Genomic DNA, 7,471 nt, shown 5'->3' with positions numbered 1-7,471 from the left:
TTTGTAGTCTGTGATAAAACTATAAGATAAATGATAGAAGCAATCTGAATCTAGCAAGCAATTGTTCTACAGTGATTTTGAGTACTTTAAAAGATGTCCCTTCTTAGTATTAAAAAAAGAAGAGCACGTATTTTTTTTTCCAGCTAGGTTACCTCCTTTTGTCTCTGAATAGATTCTAGCATCTTTACAATCCAAGTTTTCAGCCAAATTTTCTCTTATAAGAAATTCACTTCCAAAAATGATACTTCCAAGATGAATTTTATATTCTCTTTTTTAGCCACCCCACAAAGCTTGTGGAATCTTAGTTCCCCAACCAAGAGTTGAACCTGGGACCTCAGCAGTAAGAGTGCAGAGTCCTAACCACTGAACCACCAGGGAATTCCCAAGATTTATTTATTTGCTTTTTTTCAATAGCACTAATTGTCTTTTTAAACTGTAAAAAGAAAATGGCTCTTTTTTTAATGTGTGTGATTGATTTTAAAATGTCAGTGAATAGTGATGGTTTCATGGAACATAGCTTCATGTTTTGTTTTGGTTTGGTTTTTTTATGTGCCAGATGCTAAAATGGAGGCTCATTTACATCACCAAGTTAAAAATCCTATTTGAATTAAGAAACTAGATTCACTGCTGTTTATTACTGATTGGAATAGTGTGGGTATGAAACTTCATGACTGTCATAACCTTTCATCATTTCAGATTGTTATTCCTCATTTATCTTAAGTATGTTCACCAGTTTCAAATTTACTCTTCAAACTTCCTATTTTTATCCATGACCCATTTCAAAATATGTTCTATACTTTACTGTAAAGATATCTATTCAAAGAGGTTGAGTACAGCCCTTTTGATAATAATAAGTACCAAAAGTTATATTAAAATTTTCATGAATATGGATTGGTGAAATAAGCTCTGATTCACATACTAGAATACTCTGTAGCTGTTGGAATGATAAAATAGAGCTACTTATGCTGATATATTATAACTTGTACTTTGTAAAGAGTATATGTGTATGTGTTCATATACACACATGTGTGTATACTGCTCATGCATGTTCAAATTTGTATAAATTTATGTGCATGTATACATATGTTTGGGTATGTATAATATTAGTTGAAAAATATACAGAAGAAACTGTTTCAGTGGTTATGTCCAGAAGGGTGAAGCTAAGGCATGGAATGTGAGTAGGAGCTCTTTATTCTTTATCTTATACCTTTCTTAACTCTTTGAATCTTTTTTACCATGACCATCTGATTTAGCATATCCTTTACTTCATATATGTATGTATACATATATATATACATATGGAATTCATGCATATACATGTATATCATATACACATAATATAAGCTTGTACCATCTGTCATTAAAGAAGTTTTAATATAACTAAGGAATAAGAATGTTAAAGATGCAGGAAAAGTTCAAGGTCAAAATTATTTTGTAGTGTTTAAATTCTCCTCCCCTCACCTTATTCTATCACTGACTATTCCATTTATCAGCTAAATTCATTCCCATCTGAGAGTTAAGAGAAGCAGCTTCTGTAATAAATGGGAAACTTGTAACTGGGGAGCACAGCCATAACTTTAAATCGGTTGGTATCCATTGAAACTAAATACCAGAAATTAGCAATAATTAGAAAATAGCCCCAGCCCACTCCCCCTCATGCACCCAGGTTGCAGTGATTGGGGTACAAAGAGTGAAGAACTTTTTGGATAAGGCAGTGCTTACTGTGGAAAAACCAAAAACCTTGATTGTAACTAATATTAGATAAGGGTTCCTACTGTTGATATCCTTAGAAGAAATGGAGTAGCCATCATAGTCAGCAAGACTGAAATGCAGTACTTGGATGCAATCTCAAAAATGATAGAATGTTCTCTGTTCGTTTCCAAGGCAAACCATTCAGTATCACAGTAATCCAAGTCTATGCCCCAGCCAGTAATGCTGAAGAAGCTGAAGCTGAATGGTTCTATGAAGACCTACAAGACCTTCTAGAACTAACACCCAAAAAAGATGTCCTTTTCATTATAGGGGAATGGAATGCAAAAGTAGGAAGTCAAGAAACACCTGAAGTAACAAGCAAATTTGGCCTTGGAGTACAGAATGAAGCAGGCAAAGGCTAATAGAGTTTTTCCAAAAGAACGCACTGGGCATAGCAAACACCCTCTTCCAACAACACAAGAGAAGACTCTACACATGGACATCACCAGATGGTCAACACTGAAATCAGATTGATTATATTCTTTGCAGCCAAAGATGGAGAAGCTCTATACAGTCAACAAAAACAAGACCAGGAGCTGACTGTGGCTCAGATCATGAACTCCTTACTACCAAATTCAGACTTAAATTGAAGAAAGTAGGGAAAACCAAGAGACAATTCAGGTATGACCTAAATCAAATCCCTTATGATTATACAGTGGAAGTGAGAAATAGATTTAAGGGACTAGATCTGATAGACAGAGTGCCTGAAGAACTATGGATGGAGGTTCGTGACACAGTACAGGAGACAGGAAGTAAGATGATCCTCAAGAAAAAGAAATGCAAAGGAGCAAAATGGCTGTCTGAAGAGGCCTTACAAATAGCTGTGCAAAGAAGAGAAACAAAAAGCAAAAGAGAAAAGGAAAGATATGCCCATTTGAATGCAGAGTTCCAAAGAATAGCAAGGAAAAATAAAAAAGCCTTCCTCAGTGATCAATGCAAAGAAATAGAGGAAAACAACAGAATGGGAAAGACTAGAGAGCTCTTCAAGAAAATTAGAGATATCAGGGAACATTTCATGCAAAGATGGGCTCAATAAAGGACAGAAATGGTATGGACCTAACAGAAGCAAAAGATATTAAGAAGAGGTGGCAAGAATACACAGAAGACCTGTACAAAAAAGATCTTCACAACCCAGATAATCACAATAGTGTAATCACTCACCTAGAGCCAGACATCCTGGAATGTGAAGTCAAGTGGGCCTTAGGAAGCATCACTATGAACAAAGCTAGTAGAGGTGATGGAATTCCAGTTGAACTATTTCAAATCCTGAAAGATGATGCTGTGAAAGTACTGCACTCAATATGTCAGCAAATATGGAAAACTCAGCAGTGGCCACAGGACTGGGAAGATCAGTTTTCCAGTCCCAAAGAAAGGCAGTGCCAAAAAATGCTCAAACTACCACACAATTGCACTCATCTCACATGCTAATAAAGTTATGCTCAAAATTCTCCAAGCCAGGCTTCCGCAATACGTGAACTGTGAACTTCCTGATGTTCAAGCTGGTTTTGGAAAAGGCAGAGGAACCAGAGATCAAATTGCTAACATCTGCTGGATCATTGAAAAAGCAAGAGTTCCAGAAAAACATCTATTACTGCTTATTGACTATGCCAAAGCCTTTGACTGTGTGGATTACAATAAACTCTGGAAAATTCTGAAAGAGATGGGCATACACAACCACCTGGCCTGCCTCCTGAGAAATCTGTATGCAGGTCAGGAAGCAACAGTTAGAACTGAATGTGGAACAACAGACTGGTTCTAAATAGGAAAAGGAGTACGTCAAGGCTGTATATTGTCACCCTGCTTATTTAACTTATATGCAGAGTACGTCATGAGAAACACTGGGCTGGATGAAGCACAAGCTGGAATCAAGATTGCCAGGAGAAATATCAATAATCTCAGTAATGCAGATTACACCACTCATGGCAGAAAGCAAAGAGGAACTGAAGAGCCTCTTGATGAAGGTGAAAGAGGAGAGTGAAAAAGTTGGCTTCAAGCTCAACATTCAGAAAAACAAAGATCATGGCACCTGGTCCCATCACTTCATGGCAAATGGATGGAGAAACAGTTGAAACAGTGGCAGACTTTATTTTGGGGGGACTCCAAAATTACTGCAGATGGTGATTGCTGCCATGAAATTAAAAGACGCTTGCCCCTTGGAAGAAAAGTTATCACCAACCTAGACAGCATATTAAAAAGCAGAAACATTACTTTGCCAAAAAAGGTCTGTCTAGTCAAGACTATGGTTTTTCTAGTAGTCATGTTTGGATATGAGAGTTGGACTATAAAGAAAGCTGAGCGCCAAAGAATTGATGCTTTTGAACTGTGGTGTTGGAGAAGACTCTTGAGAGTCCCTGGAGCAAGGAGATCCAACCCGTCCATCTTAAAGGAAATCAGTCCTGAATATTTATTGGAAGGACTGATGCTGAAGCTGAAACTCCAATACTTTGGCCACCTGATGCAAAGAGCTGACTCATTTGAAAAGACCCTGATGCTGGGAAAGATTGAGGGCAGGAGAAGGGGACAACAGAGGATGAAATGGTTGGGTGGCATCACTGACTCAATGGGCATGAATTTGAGTAACCTCTGGGAGTTGGTGACGGACAGGAAGGCCTGGCGTGCTGCAGTCCATGGGGTCGCAAAGAGTCAGACACGACTGAGCAACTGAACTGAACAGTTATTATTTAGTTGCTCAGTCGTTTCTGACTCTTTGTGACCCCCAGGATTGTAGCCCTCCCTGCTCCTCTGTCCGAGGGTTTCCCAGACAATAATACTGGAGGGGTTGCCATTTCCTTCTCCAGAGGATCTTCCCAACCCAGGGATGAAACCCACGTCTCCTATATTGGCAGGTAGATTCTTTACCACTGAACCACCAGGGAAGCCCTCCACCAAATTCATTCTTCCCCCAGAAAAAGATGATGATTTGATCCTAATTATGCTAACTACATTTCAATAGTCTCCAGAGAAAATGTCTGCTTTCCAAAATACAGATCATTAGACTTTATTATACTATTTAGCAACTCCTACCACTGAGAAATCAAGGCTTATCCACTTATCCCAACTTTACCTGATTTTAGCCAGTCCATAGTTTTCTCATAAATTCTGCCCACTCTTTAATCAGATCTACCTGCTAGTCTTGGAGGCTCTCCTTGAACACCATTTCTAGGCCTGTGAATCTTCAAACCTTCGTGGTTACTCTGATCCACTCAAGACAACTCAGGTTCCAGCTGGGACTTGCACTGTGGCATATGCAATTTCTGGGCATTGCACACACTCTGAAGGCCCCATCCACTGCCTCTAGTATTTCAGGTTCGTTCATTTCTGTCACAGCAGATAAAAACCCAGAGGTTCCAAAACCTGCTATGCACCTGAGTCATCATGAAAGTTTATTAAATAAATAGTTCATTGGCTTCTGGGCTACAGTGATACACAGCCAGGTTTGAAATCTCTTCTCTTGGTTCACTGCCCCTGAGTCCTGTGTACTGGAGCACCATGAGGGCTGCCTCAATGCTAGCCTCCTCCTCTTGACAAAGGGGTTCCTATATTCCATTGTGTATAACCATCCTTTTATACCTAAGCTGCTTTCTCTTTCTTTCACTCCCAGTTTCTTTTTTATGAACTATCCAAATCAACTCATTAAAAATAGTATAAAAGATGCCAGTACCAATAGAAAAACCCATGGAAAAGAGAATGTCAACCCACTACAAACTGGAGAATCCCATGGACAGAGGAGCCTGCCAGAGGAGCCTGGCAGGCTACAGTCCATAGGGCCGCAAACAGTGAGATACCACTGAGTGACAAACACTTTCACTTTACACCAGTAGAATAACAGTCAAGCCTTTGCTTTAGGTCAGATTTCCCTCTGTTCCTCTGCTTCCTGAGGAAGGTCTAAGCTTCCATACTCTCTTGATTCAGGATAGGAGTCCTATTGATACTTTCCCAATGACCATGAGCAGACACTGAGAAGTTGTCACCATTAATATCCACTGAAAGGCCTTTTAGTCCAAACTAAACTTTAGTCCTCATAAGCTGTGAGTCTCAGGATTCTTTGAATCTCCTCTAAGAAGTCTCATTTAGATGGATGTGTTGGTGATATCTTTGTTGGACATTGTTATATTCGTGTAGATTTTAAGAAGGAGGCTTCTATTCCCTATGACTTACCCAAAAGATAAAGATACACACTCTTAGGAATGAATAAGAAGCCAATGTGAAAATGAAAATCTTCACTTAAGAGGAATGAGTGTGATGGTTTGATTTATAATGTGAGTTGTAACACCTATGAAAATCTTCCTCAGTTTACATAGAAGGATATGATTTTTTTTAAGCAGAAAGGAGATGAGTCAAATACCAATGCAATGTATCTTAAAAAACTTTAAATTGTAGCCAGTGAAGATCTGGAAATTTTTTCATTAATTTTGAGTAAGTAAGTGTTAGTCGCTCAGTTGTGCCCGAATCTTTGTGATCCCATGGACTGCAGCCCACCAGGCTCCTCTGTCCATGAGATTTTCCAGGCAAGGATACTAGAGTGGGTTGCCATTTCCTTCTCCAGGGGATCATCCCAACCCAACCCAGGGATCGAACCTGGGTCTCCTGCACTGCAGGCAGATTCTTTACCAACTGAGCTACAAGGGAAGCCCTCATTAATTTTATGTGACTATTAATACCATTTCGATGAGTTTGCTAAACATAGAAAGTCTTTAGTAAGTAATTTTACACATACATCATGGGCCTTCCCAGGTGGCAGTGGTGGTAAGAACCCATCTGCCAGTACAGGAGACTCAAAAGACACAGGTTCAATCCCTGGGTCAGGAAGATCCCCTTGAGTAGGCCACTCCAGTATTCCTACCTGGAGAATCCCATGGACAGATGATACAATCTGTAGTGTCAAAAAGAGTCAGACACGACTGAGCAACTAACACTTCTCTTCCCTTCATAGTCATTGGAAGTCCTTTATTTTATTTGCAGCATGCACACATGCACGCCTACCTCATTCATACTCATTCAGATTCATACAGATTTGAAACATAATGCAAGAGAAGACAATGGCACCCCACTCCAGTATTCTTGCCTGGAAAATCCATGGACGGAGGAGCCTGGAAGGCTGCAGTCCATGGGGTTGCTGAGGGTCAGACACGACTGAACGACTTCACTTTCACTTTTCACTTTCATGCATTGGAGAAGGAAATGGCAACCCACTCCAGTGATCTTGCCTGGAGAATCCCAGGGATGGGGGAGCCTGGTGGGCTGCCGTCTATGGGTTTGCACAGAGTCGGACACGACTGAAGCGACTTAGCAGCAGCAGCAGCAGCGGCAGCAGCAAGGAAATAGTCCATTGGGCAGTTACGAGTCTTTGCGCTAATCTGGCTATAGTTGCTCATAGGTTCTGAAAGTGTTAAATACAATATCAGGGCTTTGATTACATATCACATTTTATTTTCTCACTCAAGTGTGATTTGATATAGTTGCCTAGATTTAGCTTCTAATTTACCTACCTTAGACTCTCACTTAAGTATACAGTTACTTTTTCAGTATTGACAAGAATGTGTTACTCTAAGTAGTTCCTAAGAATAGGACAGCATTTTCTAGTTCTCTGGCATTGAAGGCTTTTTGTTTGTTATCTTGTTTGCTTATTTGTTTGTGAATCCTTATAGGACAAGGAAAAAGCTGTTGTGTTTCCTTATGGATTTAATCTCTGAAACTTTTACACTGTCACTAACGATGT

The 7,471-nt window shown here is 39.7% G+C and overlaps 1 non-coding gene across 1 annotated transcript; it reads right to left on the bottom strand.

Annotated features, from left to right (window-relative positions):
* Window positions 1–305: 305 nt before the first annotated feature.
* TRNAK-CUU lies at window positions 306–378 on the bottom strand. The gene has a single exon. It is a non-coding gene; the product is annotated as a tRNA-Lys (tRNA).
* Between the last annotated feature and the right edge of the window lie 7,093 nt (window positions 379–7,471).

Source organism: Capra hircus (assembly GCF_001704415.2).
Source record: "Capra hircus breed San Clemente chromosome X unlocalized genomic scaffold, ASM170441v1, whole genome shotgun sequence".
In the NCBI taxonomy this organism is placed as follows: domain Eukaryota; kingdom Metazoa; phylum Chordata; class Mammalia; order Artiodactyla; family Bovidae; genus Capra; species Capra hircus.
Note: the sequence above shows the minus strand (reverse complement) of the source record. Positions and strands in the feature narration are given on the sequence as shown.